The sequence below is a fragment of the Engraulis encrasicolus genome, chromosome 5, assembly GCF_034702125.1.
Source record: "Engraulis encrasicolus isolate BLACKSEA-1 chromosome 5, IST_EnEncr_1.0, whole genome shotgun sequence".
In the NCBI taxonomy this organism is placed as follows: domain Eukaryota; kingdom Metazoa; phylum Chordata; class Actinopteri; order Clupeiformes; family Engraulidae; genus Engraulis; species Engraulis encrasicolus.
This window is the reverse complement of record NC_085861.1, coordinates 57,803,683-57,824,828: the sequence shown is the minus strand read 5'-3', so window position 1 is coordinate 57,824,828 and position 21,146 is coordinate 57,803,683. Positions and strand designations below refer to the sequence as shown.

The following is a 21,146-nucleotide window of genomic DNA, read 5'->3' as shown; positions in this document are numbered from 1 at the left end:
CACTATAGAACACAAACGTGAAGCGCGAGTCAGTCCATTTCAAGTCAAGTCAGATTTATTGTCAGTGTCTTTATACAAAGACTTTGAAATTACGTTTCTTTGAGTTGCAGGTGTAATGAAAAACGGTCTGAAATTCTTGTCGTCCCAAATTAAATTCTTGATCGTCCCAATGACAATTTAATACGGCCCCAGGACGACGTTAATTTTAATCCCTGCTAGCCATGAGTGAAAAAAAAGGTTTTGTGTAATCCTTAATATTTTGTGAGAAATCGCAGAGAAAGCGTATATTCTGCTGGGGTATGTAAACATATGAGCACCACTGTATGTCCTGTAATGCAATATTTTTCCAGCTCCCGGTACAAATCATGCCAATCTCAATATAACTGTCATAATAGTCTACTCTGTACTGAAACAGCAGCATTTTTTAATAATCCCATCCAAATCATTTCGTTAAAATGACAGAAAATACAAGAAAATGAGTGGATATTTATTTGGATAACACACATCACACTCACATCATAGTAAGTTACTTTTAATTCAAATGTGATATGGACTGTTAGTGAATGTGCAGTGAATTATTTCTCGCACATTTGCTTGTTTTCACTGCTGGTAGATTTTAACCAAAACCCCAACTCAATATTACAACCACTACTTGCTGTTCTCCAGCACTTCAGAGGTTAATAAGAAACTCGCGCTGATCCAATCAGAAGCGCCTCTCTCTCTCTCTCTCTCTCTCTCTCACTCACTCACTCACACACACGCAGCATCAAAGCTAGGGGTGCTTAACTCGAATGTTTGGGGCGTCCGGGTTGATTGGATCATTCCACGGAGGGTATCCGGATTAGACGGAGCACTCGGATCACTTAATTAAAATACATTTATTATTTATTTTTTTAAACGTTTCTGCCGTTAAGTGGCTATGCGCCTCCCCTTTTTTGTCCCATTTATCAATTTACATTGAGAGTAAGACAGTTTGATCAACAAAACTCACTTTATGAATCGTCACAGTTCCGAAACTCATGCTGCGATCCGACCCACCTGGGTCTCCTAACTAAAACATGCGACCACGACTCGAAGAGTCTTTGGCAGCATTGAAACGGCATGATCCTGATTTTGCAATAAGTAATGTGTGTGTCTGTAGGCTATTTAAAGAAGACTAAAAAGTCAAATATTTGGGAGCAGAATTCTAGTTGAGCAGGGAGACAGGAGGCGAGCAGCAGATGACCACCTGCTTCCGCTGCCGAGTTGCCTTGCGACTCGCACACTCGTGGCAAAAACGAAACTTAAGCGGTGATCCGATCCATAGGGGATCTGCTGCTACCAACAAATCAGTCAGGATTCGTCTCTGACCGAGTCGCCGAGGGCACCGCTGTTGACCTGGGCGAGGGGAGTGACAGCAGTGGCTTTGAAGCCTAACGCAGTGGTTGATAGTAGAGTCACGTCTGTAGACTAGAATTTCCCTAAGAGTAGCCTACAGACTGAGATGTAAAAGCGTTGGTAGAGCACTGTTAACATTTAGAAATGTGACCTCAACAGAGTCAGAAGCACACATTTCTGGGAGTGGGGATCCGCGACTCAATTGGCCACAAGAGTCAGGACGGATCAAATGGGCTCGTCGAGGCGGGAGTTGCTTCCGTTTTACTCAGTGAGTGTTCGTGACTGAATTACATACTAGAGAGATTAGAGAATGGCTGTTGTAGTCAACTAAAGAGGGATATATTCCGGTTTCATAATTTCTCGCGCTGTAACTGCCATTTTGTTGACATATTAATGAAATGCTGTCTGACTCGCCTTTGGCGGATCAATGCATGACAGCCATCCGGTCAAACGCAAACTAAAGAAGGCAAGTGCTACACCCTCCATCATGACAACATTCTACAGAGGAACCATAGAGAGCGTCGTGTCCAGCTGCATCACAGTGTGGGGAGGAAGCTGCACGGAGAAAAACAGGAAGACACTCCAGCGTGTTGTGAACACAGCGAAGATGATCATTGGTGTACCACTCCCCTCCCTGCAGGACATTTACACCGCACGCCTCACCCGGAAAGCACTGATGATCATCAAAGACACAAGCCACCCTGCACACAAACTGTTCAGCCTCCTGCCCTCTGGAAAGAGGTACAGGCGCCTCCGTTCCCGTACCACCAGGCTTGCAAGTAGCACGATGCATCAAGATACTGAACACTCAACCCACTCTCCCTCCACTGTCAGCCTCTAGCCAGCCAGGCCACTGACAACCCCCACCATATCTGCGACTGAACATTCCACCTGCACTACTACATCTGTGACTGAACTTTCAACCTGCACTAACTCAAAACATGCACACGCGCACACACACACACACACACACACACACACACACACACACACACACCGCACTTTCTGCACTAAACCCAAACATACACACACTGACACACAACTCATACTCACACACACACACACACATACACAGACACACAGACAGACGCACACCGCACTTTCTACCTGCACTAAACACACACACACACACACACACACACACACACACACACACTCACTGCTGCTGGTGTACTTGATAGACCTATTTTAATATTTATTTTTCTTCAAATGCTACTATTACTATGTCAGAACACTATAAAGGACTTTTAGAAAAAGCACAACAAAATACCTCCTCTTAATGTATGTTCTCTACAAGTCTTCTGTTGTCCAGTCTTGCACTTTAAATGTCTGTATGAGCACTGTCTATGTCCATACTGTCTTATGTCCATGTATGAGTACTGTCTATGTCTATACTGTCTATGTCCTTACCTAAATTAGTCTATGTCTGCATGGGAAAGCAAGAAACGTAATTTCAAATTCTTTGTATGACCAGTGCATGTAAAGAAATTGACAATAAAACCAACTTGACTTGACTTGACTTGACTTGAGCCATCCGGTCTGTCCGGAAGAGGTCTTGATCCGGCTCTCCAACCGGATCGTCCAGGTTTTATTACAGCTCTAATCAAAGCCACCTCTTCTCTGTGTCTCCCTCCGTGCGGTTGTGTCGTAACCTAGCATGTTTAGCTAACTTGCTACAGCCAGAGAGGCAATTTTACAGCATGGATTCACAAAGCAATCAAAAATAATGTCACTTATGCTAATTCTGCATACAGTAACTTACAGGATGATACTATTCCAACTGTAAGTTAAAGTTAAGGCAGGGTGCATACAGATATTCCTAGGTTGAATTTACTACCTTTTACTACCTTTTTACTACCTCCAATTTTTTTTTTTACTACCATTACAACATCGATCTTAAACTGACTACAGAAATGAAATAGCTTTCCAAATCCTATTAATAACACAAATTAATAATGTTTTTATAATTTAACAAGTTCATCATTGAGTGTATGTGTTAGTACAAGTTATTGCAGGTATGTTTCAAACATTTCTCAACAATTCGCCATTTATAATGGTTAACTAATAGTGCAGTGCACTTTTAACAGAAGAAGTCGCTCCTCTCAGAGAGTAGGAGGAGAGAAAGTACCAGCAGTGCACCTTGAAGTGGATTCCTGCAGTCAATGTCGACCAGGGCTCTGCTAACTTTTTTGCGCTGGTTGCACTGGTGCGTCTAAAAATTGTTTTCAGGTGCACCAGCACAAAATCTAGGTGCACCCAAATGCCCCCCAACACCTGTGTGTGAGAGTCTGTGTGTGTGTGTGTCTTTAGCAGAATCAGAGAAAATACTACACAGGATATGACAAAAATGACAGTCATTATAGTTATGGCAAAGTTTTCGTGATTTGGATAGGGAACACAGAATCCATAACCAGCCTTGACTACCCCTTAAGCCTAAGGCACCTGCAAAAAACGCCTGCTGAACGCCTAAGCCAGGGATGTCAAACTGAAATCAAAATTAAAATAACTTAAAATTCATTATTTTTTAAAAGGGACTACAATTTCACATTAAAAAACACTCATATGGTAGCTAGATCGATAGATAAGTTGATTTTTGTTTGTTTAGGTGGAAACCGAGGTGAACTTGGATTTGCCCTTCCCCATTCTGGATCGCTCCGAATGATGATTGTGGCATCTTAGCAAGCGCTTCGAACAGAAGCGTCTGCGTCTCTCTATCGTCACACTCTCTCTCTGTCTCGGTGCATGAAGGATGCCTTGTCGACAGATGCCTTGTCGACAGCTAGAACCTATCAAAAACATCTGCGATTTCCCGGGAGACTTCGCGTGTCAACTCTTGACAGTGACTGAAACGGCCCATTCTTTGCGCTTGAACCTTCCGCGTGAATTCTATCAGTGGCCGCTGCTGTTTGCATTTCGTTTCCCTCGTTACCCTCTCGTCCGTTTCAAAACTCCCTGATTTGGTTGAGCACCACCTCGCTAGTCGTTAGCACATTATGAACTCGGGTAGTCGAACATGTTATTTTGAAAAGTCGGGCTGCCTATCAGCGCAAGGTGCAAGGGGTAGAAAGCCAGAGCAGCGGAGTTGAAGTTCCAAAAACTTTTTTTATTTTTTGATGGGCTAATACCTACTAGCACTACTGCAGAATGACTAATGGCCATTAAAATGGCGTTTAGCATTGTCAATTCATTTTGTGTTTGGCTGGATGCACCGGTGAAAAAACATTCAGCCTCGCATTCTTTTACTCGACCGATTTGTTACATTTACCACCAATATTACGCACCATGTTACGCACCAATTTCCACCGCTTCTAACTTCATTGGTATTGTATGAACAACAGCTAATCTCACACAGACAGTCATCATGGAATTCATGAAATTATGTTTAGCAGACCTTTCACTGTTTCACATCCAACCAGTTTAGTCGCGTCTTGCAGAACGTAGGCTACAAAATGCCTAGCTGGCAGCTTCTGTGGCGCTGCTGATGTCTGACGCCTGTCAGTCAGCTGCTAGTTAACAACTACCGGTAGTATTAGCACAAAGCTAAATCAGTTCACCCAGCGTCCGTCCTTGCCGCTGCATAAAAATCAATTTGCCGAGATTTGAGATCATGGGCTAAAGGAATCCAACAAATTGGAAAACAAATAAGACCATGTTGTAGGGAGTCAGGGAAAATTACTACCAGTTGAGATGTGGCTTACTACCTTTTACTACCTTTTACTGGTCATTATTTTGGACTTTTTCATTTACTACCTTTTACTACTTTTTACTACCCCGCGGGCACCCTGTAAGGTAAGCGTACCCATTAAGCCCATGTACCCTTTAAGCCCACTTTCAACTTTGAGGTCAATTTAAAGAAAGGGAAAAGGTGAATTTTGTTGTTCATCACCCTATCCAATAAAAGGGTTTAGTAACTGACAAAATGTTTTTTATGGCAAACAAATCACATTTTTTATCGTCGAGTTATTCCCGTCCAAGTGAATCCAGTCTCAGGACTACTGACAAGAAGTTGCCTCAAAACTTTGCTGTTTTGGGACATGTCAGAAATCATAGAATATCAGCTAGTTTAAGTCAAATGTTTTGAAAATACTTTCATATTGAGTAAACTAAGAGGTACATTAGGGTACATCAGTTGCCCCCTATGAAAATATATCGCCTTGGCCTTATAGTAAAAATGTTCTACACCCAGTAAAAACACACTGTGTAAAATTTTTTGAAATTTGGATGAAGTCTACCGGGGCCACCAGCCCCATGAAAATAGAAAATAATGGTGATAAGTCAAAATCTTGGAATAGAAATGGACATTTTGCTGCATAAATCTACCCAATAAAAAACATATTGTCTCAGCTCTGTGATAAAAATGTTCTATGCACAGTAAAATCACTCTGTGTAAAATATTTTGAAATTTGGATGAAGTCTACCGGGGCCACCAGCCCCATGAAAATAGAAATTAATGGTGACAGTCAAAATCTTGGATAGAAACAGGGCTGGACTGGCCATCTGGCATGGCGGACATTTCCCGGTGAGCCCCGCACCCTCGTGGGCCCCCATTTTTTTTTTTTTTACATTACTGAAAATAGGGGCCCATGAGGGTGCGGGGCCCACCGGTGAGTCAGTTCTCCGGCACTAGTAATAATGAGGGGACCCCCTTAAATCCAAAAGTGCCCGGGCCCTATTTATTGCCCAGTCCAGCCCTTAATAGAAATGGACATCTTGCTGCATAAATCTACCCAATAAAAACATATGGCCTCAGCTGTGTGATAAAAAACAATTCTATGCACAGCAAAATCACTCTGTGGAAAATGTGTTGAAATTTAGATTAATTCTACTGGGTCCACCAGGCCCATGACAAAACAATGGTGATAGTGATGGGCAACCTGGATTCCAAAGTCCAGTGCCACATATTCCAAATATAGCCAATATATTGAACCAGCTGACCCACTGCCAGTATCAAGCAAGAGATTGCGAAGTTGTATGACTTTTGTGTGCTTCACCTGTGGGCCTACAGGATTGTACAGGTAGCTGTTAATACCTGGTGGAGCATCTGTACTAAAGCTGTGAATGCTCCTTGGAATGACTTGTGTTTCTTTTAAGAAATCCCTGCAGTAGTTCAATAGAGTACATACAATACAACTGTATGTAATGTTGGAAAGAGTGGCTTCCCAAAACCTGTACTTAAGTGGCTTCTAGGTGTGTCATGGGTATCACCAGGTCCAGAGTCCATTGCCAAGGGCCTCTCAGGTAAGTTATGGTACTCTTCTGATGGAGTAAAGTGAAATACTTCCACAGGCGATGGGATAAAGAAGTAATGGCACTCTTCAATACAGTTGTATTGACTGCTTTGTAGCCTAGACATTCCAAGGAACATTCACAGCTTTGGTACAGATGTTCCTCCATGAATTGTAGGCCCACAGGTGAAACACACAAATATAACAGTCATGCAGCTTTGCAATCTCTTGCTTGATACTAGCAGTGGTCTAAGGTAGCAAGGAATTGATATTGTGTTGCAAAAGAGCAAATTTGCCTAAATATAGCAGTTTGACCATCAGTCTGTCCTGAGACTGAAATCTGTGTAAGTGGGTCGACTGAATACACAACCTGCTTAGATATTCCTTCTGTTTGTGCTCCCAATACAGGTGATCTCACTAATTACCTCATCAACCTGGCTTAAGTGGTAATTAGGCTCAGCTGGTTCATTATATTGGCTGGGGCAAATGTGTCACGTGGTTTGTCCACCTCTGTTTTAAGACAATGGCAAACCTAGATTCAAAAGCTACAATCCAGTGCCACAGATTTCAAATTACCTGGTTTTACCTGTCCAATTGCCCTAACTGGAAAGGTAAAACTAGGTATGTCATTTGGAATATGTGGCACTGGACTTCAGCTTTGGAATCCAGGTTGCCCATCACCATCACCATTATTTTGTATTTTCATGGGCCTGGTGGACCCGGTAGAATTCATCTAAATTTCAACATATTTTACACAGAGTGATTTTATTGTGCATAGAACATTTTTATCACAGAGCTGAGACAATATGTTTTTTTATTGGGTAGCTTTATGCAGCAAAATGTCCATTTCTATTCCAAGATTCTGACTATCACCATTATTTTCTATTTTCATGGGGCTGGTGGCCCCGGTAGACTTCATCCAAATTTCAAAATATTTTACACAGTGTGTTTTTACTGGGTGTAGAACATTTTTACTATAGGGCCAAGGCGATATCTTTTCATAGGGGGCATCTGATGCACCCTAAGGTACATGTAATGATTTTTATATATATACATGCAGTGTTTTACTAAATTATAGCATTTCCCTTCAAATGGAAAGATGTGTTTTATGAGCGAGCACACGCCGATATTTTCTTGATACAACCACACACCATCTTTATCTTACTCTACCGTAAGACTTAAGGTGGTTAGGTATGAATTCTAAGCATATTCCAGTTTGTTTGGCATTGGTCTTTAAAGAAATGCATCATGAAATGTTTTGTGGAGTTGATTATTTCCATAAAATAGCTTTTTGTATAGGCGGGCTTAATGGGTACAAGGTGGGCTTAAATGGTACACCCCATTGAAATGCATGCAAGTTTGCATGCATGCTTATGAAAAATGCCTTTGAGGGACATAAAAAGTGCTGTACAATCCCAAATTGTTGGTTTAAAAGGCGTAATGTAATGAACTAACAATAATCAATAAGAAAAAATACATTTCTCTGTTTGGATGAAGAATTTTATGAAGTATATGAAGTAAAAGATGCCGTAATATTTAATTAGATTTTATGCACTATTTTTTGAGCAAATCTTACATCTTTGGTCTGAAACCATTTATGCCATGTAAGCTCCACTGTTTAAACTCAATTCACACACCACAGGTATTTTGATAGAGAAATAACTATATGAGCTTATTTGGAACACAAGTGGGCTTAAATGGTACCAATGGTACCATTTAAGCCCATTCAGACTTTTCACTTTTCTCGTAAAAAATCTTCATATTGTACTTTGAAATATCCATCAACTCAGTGACAAACATTGAGAAGAGAGGTAAATCTTACTATTTAACAAAATATTTCACACAAAAATTATGTGAAGATGATTGAAAAATAAAGAAATTTAGATTTTGGTGGGCTTAATGGGTACGCTTACCTTACAAATAAAAGTGCTAAGCAATCGCTAACGCTAACCGCTATTCAGTTTGGAGTGTTTATAAGCAGCAGCTGTTGCCGTTTGCCAAATTGTTATGCGGTCCAGTCACCAATAACAATCTCTTTCATTGTGTTGTTCTGAGTTGTTGAGTTAAATAGCTGGATGGCCCTGGGGACAAAGGACTTACGCAGCCTGTCAGTCTTGCAGGGAATGGCGAGGAATCTGTGGCTGAACAGACTTCGCTGGTTGGCAAAGACTGAGTGCAAGGGGTGATGGTCATTGTCCATTATAGAGTCCAATCTGCCCAATGTCCTCTTTTCAGCTGTGGTACTAAGAGCCTCCAGTTCTGTACCAACAACAGAGCCTGCTTTCCTCACTAGCTTGTCCAGACGTCCAGCATCCCTCCTCCTAATGCTCCCGCCCCAGCATGCCACAGCATAAGAAAGTACACTAGCCATGACAGACTGGTAAAACATCTGGAGGAGTCTGTTGCAGACGTTAAATGATTTTAGCTTCCTCAGAAAGTAAAGCCTGCTCTGTCTTTCTTGTTGTCCTTCTGCATGTGAATTAACTGACCAGTCCAGTTTACTATCCAGATGTACCCCCAGATATTTGTAGGTGCAGACTGTCTCCACTGTCTCCCCCTCAATAGAGACAGGCACGAGGGGTGGGGTTGTTCGCCGGAAATCAACCACCATTTCCTTTGTTTTGGTGGTGTTCAGCTGCAACTGATTGGTCCTACACCATCTAACAAAGCTCTCTACCAGTCCCCTGTACTCCCCCTCCTGCCCATCTTTAATACATCCAACAATGGCAGTGTCATCTGAGAATTTCTGCATGTGGCAGGTCACAGAATTGTAGCTAAAGTCAGTGGTGTATAGGGTGAAAAAAACCGGGGAGAGCACCGTTCCTTGTGGAGCTCCAATGCTACTGATCAAAGTCTCTGATGTTAAGTTACCCAGTCTGACAAACTGGGGCCTTTCTGTGAGATAGTCAGTAATCCAGGTAACAAACCCTGTTCCCACTCCCATTTGCAGTAGCTTGTCTCTTAACAGAAGTGGCTGAATAGTGTTAAAGGCACTGGAAAAATCAAAGAACATAATCCTCACCGCACTGCCTCCTTTGTCCAGGTGAGAGTGTACCCTATATAGAAGATACAAGAGAGCATCCTCTACTCCCACACTGTCCTGATAGGCAAACTGGAGGGGATCCAGTGCATGGCAGACCTGTGGCTTGAGATGGTTAATCAGCAGCACACGTTCAAAGGTTTTCATGAGATGTGAGGTGAGGGCAACAGGTCTGTAGTCATTTAGTTCTTTTGGGTGTGGCTTTTTGGGTACTGGTATAAGGCATGATGTCTTCCACAGTGACTGGACCTTGCCTAGCTGTAGGCTCTTATTGAATAGGTGTTGAAGAGGCTCAGCTAACTCCACTGCACAGGTCTTCAACAGTCTAGCACAGACGCCATCTGGGCCTGCTGCCTTCAGGTTTGAGTCTGCACAGGGCTCCTCTCACCTGATCAGCAGTGACCCTGAGGGTTGGGCGTGGGGGGTCAAGAGATGAACCAGTGGATGTTGTTGGTTGGTGGTGGTGGTGGTGCTGGTAGGTTGCTCGATTGATTCCCAAGGTAGGGCAAGACAGTTCGGTGTGGAGTGTAGAGTATGCAGGGTTGGTAGACAGTGGTGGGAACTGGGAAAGTCTGTTGTCCATAGGGCTGGGTGGCGGAATGTTGGGGGTGAGATGAGGAGAGAGAGAGAGGATGGGAGGGTTGAGAGTGAAGGGATGGTAGTCAGAGGTGGGGGCTGGGGATGTGTGTTGTCCATAGGATGGGGCGGATGGAAAGTGGAGCTGGGGAGAGGAGAGATAGGTGGGACATTAGGTAGCTGTGGGGGGTGGGATGATGAGATGGCAGACAGAGAGTAGTCAATGTCAGAGGCAGGTGGGGAAGGTACTTGGGGAGTGACACTTAAACTCTCACTGTCCATGTCACTACTAGAAGTCACCCCAAAGCCAGAGTTATTGTCAAACCTGTTATAAAAACAGTTAAGCTCGTTGGCTCTGGAGGCGTCACCATCAGCCCTTCCTGCTTTCACTCCACACCCAGTCATTTTTCTTATTCCCTGCCATACCTCCTTCATGCTGTTGTTATGCATTTGGTTTTCTACCTTCCTCCCATATGCCTCCTTTGCTGCTTTAAGGCTCACACGGGTCACATGATAGTGCAATATGATAAATATTGCGATTTTCAATTTCTCTGGATAGCAGTTGCAGTGCAGTTACAATGTAATGCTGCCACTGAACTCATAAACAGTGTTGATTTAATAACTAGCCTGTTTCATTGCTTAACAAGTGCAGGGCTAAACATTAAGACCAATTGGTCGCATATTGAGCCTAAATTTTTGACTGTGCGAGAAAGAAAAATAAAACGGGCGCACCTGTACGAGTATGCATTTCAACCCTTTCATTCGCATTTTGCTCCTGAGCTCAAGTGCATGATTGTGAGAGCTGCTCATTTTTTCCACAGCCTGTCTGATAGACACCATCAAACTCCATTGGGAACGCATTTCAAAACAGACGGTCAATGTTGCTTGAATTCCGTGTTGGCTAAGATTGAGCCATCTCTGCTCCCGTAGTTTAGAAAAAAACAACAGAATCGCTTCGCACAGATCCCTGTTGGCAACAGTTACAAGGCGCGCATGCCTCATCTCCCAGTCGGATGTTCTGTGCTAAAACTTCTTACAGCTTTTCGAAATGGACTGCTGTTTAAAACTTTCAAATGCGGGAGTTTGCATTGCTAACAGGAAACCTCTTGAATCCGATAGTGAAATAGCCACTCGGTTTGCTAGCTCATGTGATTTAAAAGACGTCGTTGTTAGAGCTGTTTTGGCGTTTCCCAAACCGCTGTCTTCGCAATGACTAAGCAAAAAAATGCAATCGCAATCAAAGTAATCAAGTCAAAATATAGTTCGAGGAGCATTGACAAGTAGTGTGCAGTGCGCGCAAATTTAAAGTCTAGTTGGTCCAGTAGCTACCGGTGCTGTAGGCTATCAAAAAGAGCAGCCAACACAGTGAGATAATTTTGCTGCTCCCAGTTTCATTTCACACCGTTCCAACCCATGTGTTTGAGGAAACAAAAACTAGGCTATTAAAGCCCATTGGATTAACGTGTTGTAGCCTAGGCTATGTTTAAGATTTAGTCAATCGGTTCAGTAAGCATGTGATTTACATGCTTTTAATCACGAAGTTATTATAATAATACCAACAGCAACAGCAACAACAACAACAACAACAACAACAACAATAATAATAGTAGGCCTAATAATAGTAATAGTAATGGGAACTGTGATTTATGGCATATAGCAGTGGTTCCCAACACGTTTTGCACTGGGATCATTTTATCCTGAACTTTTGGGGACCCCATTTTTTTCACAACCAAAACCATGATTGAGCAAACTTGCTGGCTATAAAAAAAATAAAATAAAAAAAAATGGATATTTCTGACAGTATAAGACTACAATAGCTATGGATTGTTAATTAGTGATATTTATTGGTATTTTTTTTATTTCACACCTACACATTTCAGGGGAGCCCATTGGAATTCCAGGTGACCCCATACCCCAGTGTTGGAAACAAAACACTGACATATAGCCTAGGCTATTGTGCATGAAGCTGAAGAAACAAGCAATGGTGCAATAAGCACAGTATTTTACATAACAACCTCCCCCCCATAACAAAAGTGTTGCGACATTTTTAGAGTGCTCCTAAATTTTTATCTGTGCTCCTAAATTTTTATCCGTGCTCCTAATTTTTTTCATTTAGGAGCACCTGTGCTCCTAGTGCAAAAGCTTAACATACAGCCCTGAAGTGTGGGGACCTTTTCTAAATATTTACATTTGGACATTCTAGATCAGGGGACCATTCAATCAACAGCGCTAACCCCAAATCCGAGTTCAAGTCGGTAAACTGCGCTATTTTTAGACACAGATCCGTTCCATCAGTCTTGCTAACCTGAAACTCAGCTGAGTTGCCACAGTCATTTATGCTCCAACGTTAACCTGGTAGCTCCCAGGTTTAACACCAGGCTAAATGAATCAGTGTTGCAAAAAACATGAACCTGTAGGAAACAGCTGCCACAACGGGCACGTTCCGCTTGATTCCCGCCATCATTTTACGAGATCAAAGCGAACCAGTCACTCTATTTTAATAGTCTATGATGTGATAATGCCAGTAAAAACTACAATAGTTATCATTGTTTTTCATTTCGCGAGATTTTTGATAATCCGCACATTTTTTAAAACGTTTAGTGTTGATTTACTAAAATCATATTGGACAATACCTTTCTGTCTGGTCCATTCATGTAAACAAAGACGTGAATGGCCCAGTGGGCAGGTGCGCTGCGTTATATATGGTCGCCCCGGGTTCAAGTCTTGCATGGTGACATGTTAGAAATGAAAACTTCATAACATACTTTTGCCTATTCTCTCCTTTGATGTCGCTTTGTGGCTGGCTTCATTTGCTGTCAAGCAATAGGTCTACCAATAGGCCTATGTAGTGCTGTTTTCAGCATAGGCCTAGGCAATAAAAAAACGTCTTCACAACCACCTTGCAGACGTCTACGCTTGGAGTTTGCATTGCAATGATTCAATGATCTCTGCCTAACGATTTACCTAGTCTATGCCTTAATGTATCATAAAACAAATTCTTCTGAAAGATAAAATTAAAACACCTTAGATGATGCAAGCGTTTTATTTTTGTGCATTGAAATGATGGCTGTCGAGGTTCGGACAAGACTCTCCCTTTGATGACTGAGTTGTGCATTGCGCATGGTGGGGATTGAACGCTGGTCTCTCAATGAGAGTGCGGTTGCGTTACCGCTCACCTACAGATGGTCGCCTAATATCTCTGATAAAGACTTGATTTGACAAGGCATGCCCGAGTCTACAACATGATCACATTTTCGACAATCGTTGATATGGAATTTCCATGTAAAACGTGCACGAGCGCAACGCCAGCTTTGATGAGCGCGGCTGAAGTGAAACTAGCCAAGACGCAGCTGATCCTCAGTGGTGGAACGGCGTCTGCCTCAAGTTTAAGCTGCTGTTAGTTGAAACTCCGCTTTTGCGCTTAAGCGCCGCTGAATTCAGCGCCGATGATGGAATGGTCCCCAGGGGTTCCCAAACTTTACAATCACAAGGCCAGGGGCACTGTGGCGCAACGCCCTAAGCCTTTTTTGCAGAAAATCTCAAATGGTCAAAATAACACACACGATGCAATGTTTCAAAATCTCAAAAAAGGCAAAGAAAACAAGATGCTATTAACTTAAATACAACATTAATGTATTGACTTAGGAAAAGTTCAGAAATCAATATTTGTTGGAATAAGCCCGATTTGTAGTCATAGCTTTCATGCGTTTTGGTATGCGTCCATTAGTCCTTCACATCGTTCTTGGATGACTGTATTCCAGGCCTGGTGTAAGAATTCAAGTTGCTGAGCTTAGGTTGATGGTTTGCGACCATTCAGCTTCCTCTTCATCACATTCCAGAGGTTTTCAAGGGGGTTCAGGCCTGGAGTTTGGGCTGACCATGTTGGGGTATTGACCTGGTGGTCCTCCATCCACAGATTGATTGACAAGCTGAGAGGCTGGAGTATTGTCCTACTTTACGAAAACCATCCTCAGCATTCAGGGGCATTGTCAGAATAGAAGGATTTTTTTGGCCCAAGGTAAGTTTGTATGGTGAATCAGGCAAGGCTGAAATCGCTAATTGTCATCTTTGCAAACGTTTTTTTGTGCTGTTTTGGTCACCCTCTGCAGTCTCTTCCTGTCAGCCTCAGTGCAACTTGAGTGCCACACTGACACTGCGTAGGTCAGCAGGCTCTCTATGGTGGAACGGTAAAAGGTCACCAGCAAGCTTGAGTCTAACTGTTCTTTCTTAAGTACTCTGAGGAAGTGCAATCGCTGCTGGGCCTTTTTTACCAGAGCCGAGGTGTTAGTCGACCAGGAGAGATCAGCGGAGATGTGTACACCTAGGAATTTAAATGAGCTCACTTGCTCTACACGTTCTCCATTGATGTACAGGGGGGCAGGAGCATCTTTGTTCCGCCGGAAGTCCAGGATGAGCTCCTTCGTCTTGGAGATGTTCAGGGCCAGGTTGTTGGATGCACACCACTCTCCAAGTTTCAGGACCTCATCCCTGTAGGCCTCCTCCTTTCCCTCGGTTATCAGCCCCACCACTGTTGTGTCATCTGCAAATTTGACAATGATGTTCTCTGGGTGGATGGGGCTACAGTTAAACGTGTAGAGGGAGTAGAGAAGTGGGCTCAACACACATCCTTGAGGCGAGCCGGTGCTGAGGGTGCGGGTGGTTGAGAGATGGTGACCTAGTTTCACCTGTTGGGGACAATTAACAAGGAAGTCTTTGATCCAGGAGCATGTGGATGATGGAAGTCCTAGATGTCTCATCTTGGGGATTAGGATGTCAGGAATGATGGTGTTAAAAGCTGAGCTATAATCGATGAAGAGCATCCTGACGTAGCTCCCTTGTCTTTCCAGGTGACTCAGTGCAGAGTGGAGAGCAATGGCTATGGCATCCTCAGTGGATCTTTTGGCCTGGTATGCAAACTGATGAGGGTCTAGGGTTGGGGGGAGACAGGCTTTTATATGCCTCAGCACCAGTTTTTCAAAGCACTTCGTGATGACTGGAGTGAGTGCAACAGGGCGAAAGTCATTGAGGGTGGTAGTAGATGCCTTCTTTGGAACAGGTATGATGGTGGCAGATTTCAAGCAGGCTGGGATGGTGACTTGTTTCAGTGACAGGTCGAAAATGTCAGTGAAGACTGGTGCTAGTTGGTCCGCACATGCCTTGAGCACCTTTCCTGGTACACCATCCGGGCCTGTTGCTTTCCTCGGGTTCACAGAACGAAGCACTCGCTTCACGTCATCAGCCGCAACCTCCAGAGTGGGTGGGGGGGTGCTAAGGTGTGGAGTGGGTTGTTGCAGGGGCTGGAGTGGTACGCCTGAATGCTGCGCCTGAGCTTCAAAGCGGGCAAAGAAGCTGTTCAGCTCCTCCGCTAGTGCTGCATCTCCATCTCCATGACACACAGACTCTCCCCTATAATTAGTGATGGACTGAATACTCTGCCACATCTGCCGGGGGTTGTTCAGCTGCTCCTCAATCCGCCTTTTGTGGTCAGCTTTGGCTGCCTTGATGCCTCTTCTTAGGTCGGCGCGAGCACTGCTGTATTGCACTCTGTCACCAGACCTGAAAGCTATATCACGGGCCCTAAGGAGTGTGCACACTTGGCTGGTCATCCATGTTTTTTGATTTGGGTAAACCTGGATAGTCTTTTCCACAGTGACCATGCCAATACAGTACTTGATGTAAGACAGTACAGTGTCGGTATATCTGCTCAGATCCTCATGATGGAAGGCTTCCCAGTGTGTCTGCTCAAAGCAGTCCTGCAGACGGGGGAGAGCATCGTCAGGCCAGGTGGTAATTGTACGGCGTGTGGGCCTTGATTGGCGGCTGAGGGGGGTGTATGCGGGGGTTAGGAATAGGGAGAGATGATCAGACTGGCCGAGGTGGGGTAGGGGCAGTGTTAATTTCGTCAGCTTTTTTAAATTTAGTCTTAGTCTTAGTCACAATGACGAAAATTAATTTTAGTCATAGTCAAATTTTAGTCATTTTAGTCAAATTATTACACAAATTATTACTAGATAGCCTATTGCAGCAAATATTCACATTGTTACTAGCTTATTTTCCACCAAAACCCAAATCAGTCCTGTAAAAGTAATTTCAGCAGCATAGAGCAAAGGAGCATTAGACACACACACTTCCAGGTGCAGGTTGCGCTCTCTCTCTGTCTCTCTCGCTCTCGTGCATTAGAAGCTGCTACGTATTATTTGCTTTTGAATTTGATCACGTAGGCTACAAGCTCTTCTTCACCTGACCGCGTGACTCATAGCCTGCAGATTGCAGGCAGTGGGAAGACCAGACATCCCAATGAAGTCCAAGAAGTTTTCCTGATATTTGATAGTGGCTCCCCGATGGCCGCGAGTCAGATAAAATATTCCTGATTTTAGACTTTGCAATTTCGCGTTATTTCGATTTGGTTATTTCGACAGACAAAGATAATGCCTCGTGCGTCATTCCTGGAAAGTCCTGGGGGAAAAGTAGCCAGTTGTTCTATGCAGACTGGACGACANAAAGGACATTGACAAACAATGGTTCCGAACCATTGAGAGTAAATAGAATGGAGGCCAAAATTCTATTTCATTGTTGAAGCCAAGTTGGAGCCAAGGTTGGACCCAAAAAGACCAAAAAATGGCCAAATCCCATTCATTCCTATGAGAGACATAAAACCCTGTATCTCCCTTAAATGCCACTCCAGGGGGATCATTTTTCGCTCAACTAGTAGGTCCCCTTGCTCTCCAACTTACCAGGGTGGTGATTTTTTGTGGTGATGTTTTATTTTAGAGAGATATTAAAAGTTAAATTGACCAATGAGCATCAGAACATGGTTTGATTGACCGTTAGAAGTCTTGTTGTTGTCCAATCAGCACCTGCGTTTGGCGTTGCTAAGGTGGAATGTAAGTTGGAATGTTCCCAAATCTGGCTTCAAAGCGTTGAATGGCAAATAGCGTTGATTTGGCGTCCATTCTATTTACTGTCAATGGGTTGAACACTAATGCTGTTTTGTTTGTCGGGATGTCGAGGGTCGATAAGCATCTCCAAGTTTAAGAAATGAGTTTTTAGAACTTGGGATGTCTGGGAGACGCTATTGTAATACGCATCGCATGGAAGTGATGTCGACTGCCTTGGGTCTTTTAGTGTTGCCCTCGACGGGAACAAGTTTCAATTCTCCACACTTTAAACCCTGATCGCCCACACATTGATTCTTATCAAAACTACAGTAGCCGTGCCTCTGTTTAGACTACTTAAAGTGTTTATGAAACGAAAACAAAGTAAAGGAATTTGACCATTTCCAGGACAGATTGCCTTGTGAGCCTTGTGAATAAAATGGGATATTGTCTGGGTGCTATTTTGTCCTAAAAGTCATGTTAAAACGTTCCCAAAAAGTGTTATGTTTACTTTTTTTGGTGACATGCAAATTTTATGCAAATGATATGCGTGACATAGAAGGGGTGAGTTCACCTCATTCCACCTTGTTCAGATCAATGGCGGCTAGTACCAAAACAAAGCGCAGTGTCAAGCAGTGTGTTGCTGGAGGGCCGAACGGTGCCAGCTGCAAAAATGGCTACTTGACAGAAGGAATATCTTTGCACAAGTTCCCTTCTGTGAAGAATGATGGAACTGTGGCCGACAAGGAGAAGGCTAAAACAAGCTAGGACTCTGTGGATCCAATGTGTGGTTTTGAAGCAAGCTTCACCACAAATGTGGAGATCGTGGGCATGGTTGGACTGAAGGGAATGCTATTGTCTCAAGCAGTTCCATTAAAAATTGACATGGCTGGGAGGATATCCGCGCATCAGCGTGGTGCTCTCGGTCGAGGACAGCCAACTCACAGACTGGGCTACTGCTTAGCGAATAAACGGAGATGCACATAGTGTAGGCCTACTTTGAAGCGTTGATTGTTTGTTTTTAGTATTGTGGTGCACGTGTGGCTGACGTTTGGACACACCTCGTCCTCAGAGTCAGGCTGAGGGACACGCGACGCCTGTGACTTTGAGCACAAAAAATAATAATAATGATAAACGCTAAAAATATGCTGAGGACTATCTAGGGTATTTTTCCAACAGCCTAATACCTCCGTTTTTTCTCTAGTTGATGATATTTTTGCATGTAGCCTACATGCATTTCAATCACACTATATCGCGCAATTGAATCAAAATGCCCCCCATTTGTCAACAAACACACACGCCATGTCATCTTTGCGTTAGTGGAAAGGAGAAGAGGGGAAGCTCGAGGAGGTTTAAAATGACAGCATCAGAGGAAGATTGGCGAGAGTGACGGTAGCACTATTATCATGACTGCACAAACACACACGTCTCCGTTATGGACAAAAGGGTTGTTGAACATGTTTCAAAATTAACACTTGCCTCACCGTCGGCTCTTTCTTTTTCTCTTTCTGGGAAACATTTTAGGGCCTAAACTCAACTGAACAGGACTCACTGAACTAGGCTACTTCTGATTGAGCCGCACCAGCGCCAGACACTGCCTGCAGAGACAAGCAGGGCAACAGCGTGTAATCTTCTATGAAGTTCAAGAAACAATTACAAATTAATTTTAAACAATTACATATTTAATGTCCATTCGTCCATGGCTTGTAAATTTCGTCTCGTCTTAGTCTCCTTAACGAAAATCATTTTTTATTTTCGTCATATTTTTATGTTCTGGAAGCAATTTTTCTGCGTCATCGTCTCGTCATCGTCACGGGAAAAAGGGGCGTTGACGAAATATTTTCATCATCGTCCTGGTTGACGGAATTAACACTGGGTAGGGGTGTGGCTTTGTATGCATGCTTGATGTTAGATACCGTTTTTAAATTGGCCTCATTAAAGTCGCCAGCCAGTAGGTGTACTGCGTTTGGGTGGGTTCTCTGATGGTCATTAATGATGTTAAGGAGCAGAGAGAGCGCTATTTTAACATTAGCGTCTGGGGGAATGTAAACAGCAGTGATCACAACAGCGGCTATCTCTCTTGGCAGATAGAATGGTCTACATCTCACTGACATGCACTCTAGGTCGGGAGAACAATGGCTATCCAAAACAGCACTGCTATTGCACCAACCTTCATGCACTTAGATGCAGAGCCCTCCTCCTCTTTTTTTCCAGAGTTGTTATCCATAGCAAACTCAAAAAAACTGAAAATTTCGATGTGGTCTCTCAATTTTTGCCAGAGCTATATATATATATATATATATATGGCATAAAAAAATATATTGTAGGTGGCCAAAATATAGCCTATAACACAAAATTCTTATTATCAATTAAACCTATTATATATATATATATATATATATATATATATATATATATATATATATATATATATATAGAGAGAGAGAGAGAGAGAGAGAGAGAGAGAGAGAGAGAGAGAGAGTGGGAGAGAGAGAGAGAGAGAGAGAGAGAGAGAGAGAGAGAGAGAGAGAGAGAGAGAGAGAGAGAGAGAGAGAGAGAGGCCTAATAGTAGTTTGCAGCCAAAAAACTGGCTTGTACTAACCTTTTTCAATCTAAGGGCCACTTCAAATTCATCCGAGGGCCATAAAAGTCCTCTGAGGGCCGTACTATGAACACAAACCAGTATTTCACCTACACGTTAGGCCTTTAAAGAAGACAGCTACCTTAAAAACAGACCCGTTCTCTATGTCCCCTGAAGTAATTGTATTGCAAATGCATTTTCTAAGATTCCTTTAAATTATGTCATATTTCATGTGAAGCTGCTTAACATGAAAATTATGTCGGGGACCATATAAAACGGCCTCAGGGGCCACAATCTCGGCCCCTCGAGATAGGTTCCCCACCCCTGCTCAAAGCATTTTCTACCAGCCAAACCGAAATCAGAATTGTTCGACGATGTCGTGCCGAAAAGCGAGAAAAGCCTGCCAGAACACGAGTGCCCTCATTGAAACCCATGACATTTTTTGATAAAAAATTATACTAATTTTTGCAGAATTAATTACATAATTTATGAACTAAAAATATGCTTATGAAACATTACTCGTCCTCCACTTAATATGAGCTATTTGAATGAAACTAACATTTATGACAATCGATTCTTTTATGGAAATAATACTGAAATTGTAACCAGTTCTTTAATACTTCCAGAAGAAATGTAGATGCTTTATTAATAGGCTTTCCATCTTAAATTGTGTCGGATTTATCTGCAAAAATGGGTAAAAAAAATATCTGAAAAATTGGTCATTGGTTTCCACGTGGTTTCAATGAGGGCACTCGTGTTCTGGCAGGGACTCGCTTTTCGGCACGACAACAACACTGTTCTCTCAACATCCGGTCAACATCATGCTAATTGCAAGCTGGTGGCTAACAATGCCTGACATAACTTGCGTTTTAAGTAGGCCCCTATATATTTTTGGAAGATAGCGGTTTCGATTAAAATGTAGTCTGTAAAAAATGTATATTTCATGGGTTTAAAAAATAAGCCATTTCTTCACCTGCAAAATGCTGTCCAAGTCAAGTCAGCTGCCCAACTGCTAGGCTACTACTACTTACTACCAGTGCCAGTGCCATACTCAACAGATAGGCTAGTGCCGGTGTCTCAAATTCTCATAAATGTAGCTCTAGGTTAGGCCTTCAGATATTACTTGCTATTCTTGTCTTCAATCAATCGCTGCATCTGTTGAGTAGTCAGCATGTCAGCTTTTCAATGGAAAAAGGCGTTCATCGGCAGCATCTCGCACAGCTAAATGATCCCTGATAGGATCTCTTGAATGTATGTTTTCAAGAAACACGATGGTTACAGTCTGCTAATCTGTATTTCCAACAGCAATTAAAAACATCCAACCTTCATTCAATGTCGTCTCCAAATCCTGCCTTCCTCCGGATCGCTCTCACATCTCACGAGCCAGGTGGTAGCTAGAACTAGAAGAACTAGCATCGAACGTGTTCCAAGACAACCTGTGCGTGTTCTTCTTTCCCTCTTTTTTAGCCCAT

The 21,146-nt window shown here is 42.9% G+C and overlaps 1 protein-coding gene across 3 annotated transcripts in view; it reads right to left on the bottom strand.

Annotated features, from left to right (window-relative positions):
- msh5 (mutS homolog 5) overlaps nt 1-21,146 on the bottom strand; it is a 248,287-nt gene extending 227,141 nt beyond the window's left edge. The window contains exons 1-2 of one of the 3 annotated variants that reach the window (XM_063199819.1): nt 20,998-21,145; nt 19,696-19,759 (exon numbers count right to left, since the gene is read on the bottom strand). The gene's annotated coding sequence lies outside the window, so the exon portion shown is untranslated. Of the gene's footprint in view, nt 1-19,695; nt 19,760-20,997 lie in introns of all 3 variants that reach the window. The other 2 variants (XM_063199820.1, XM_063199818.1) reach the window with 2 other exon arrangements.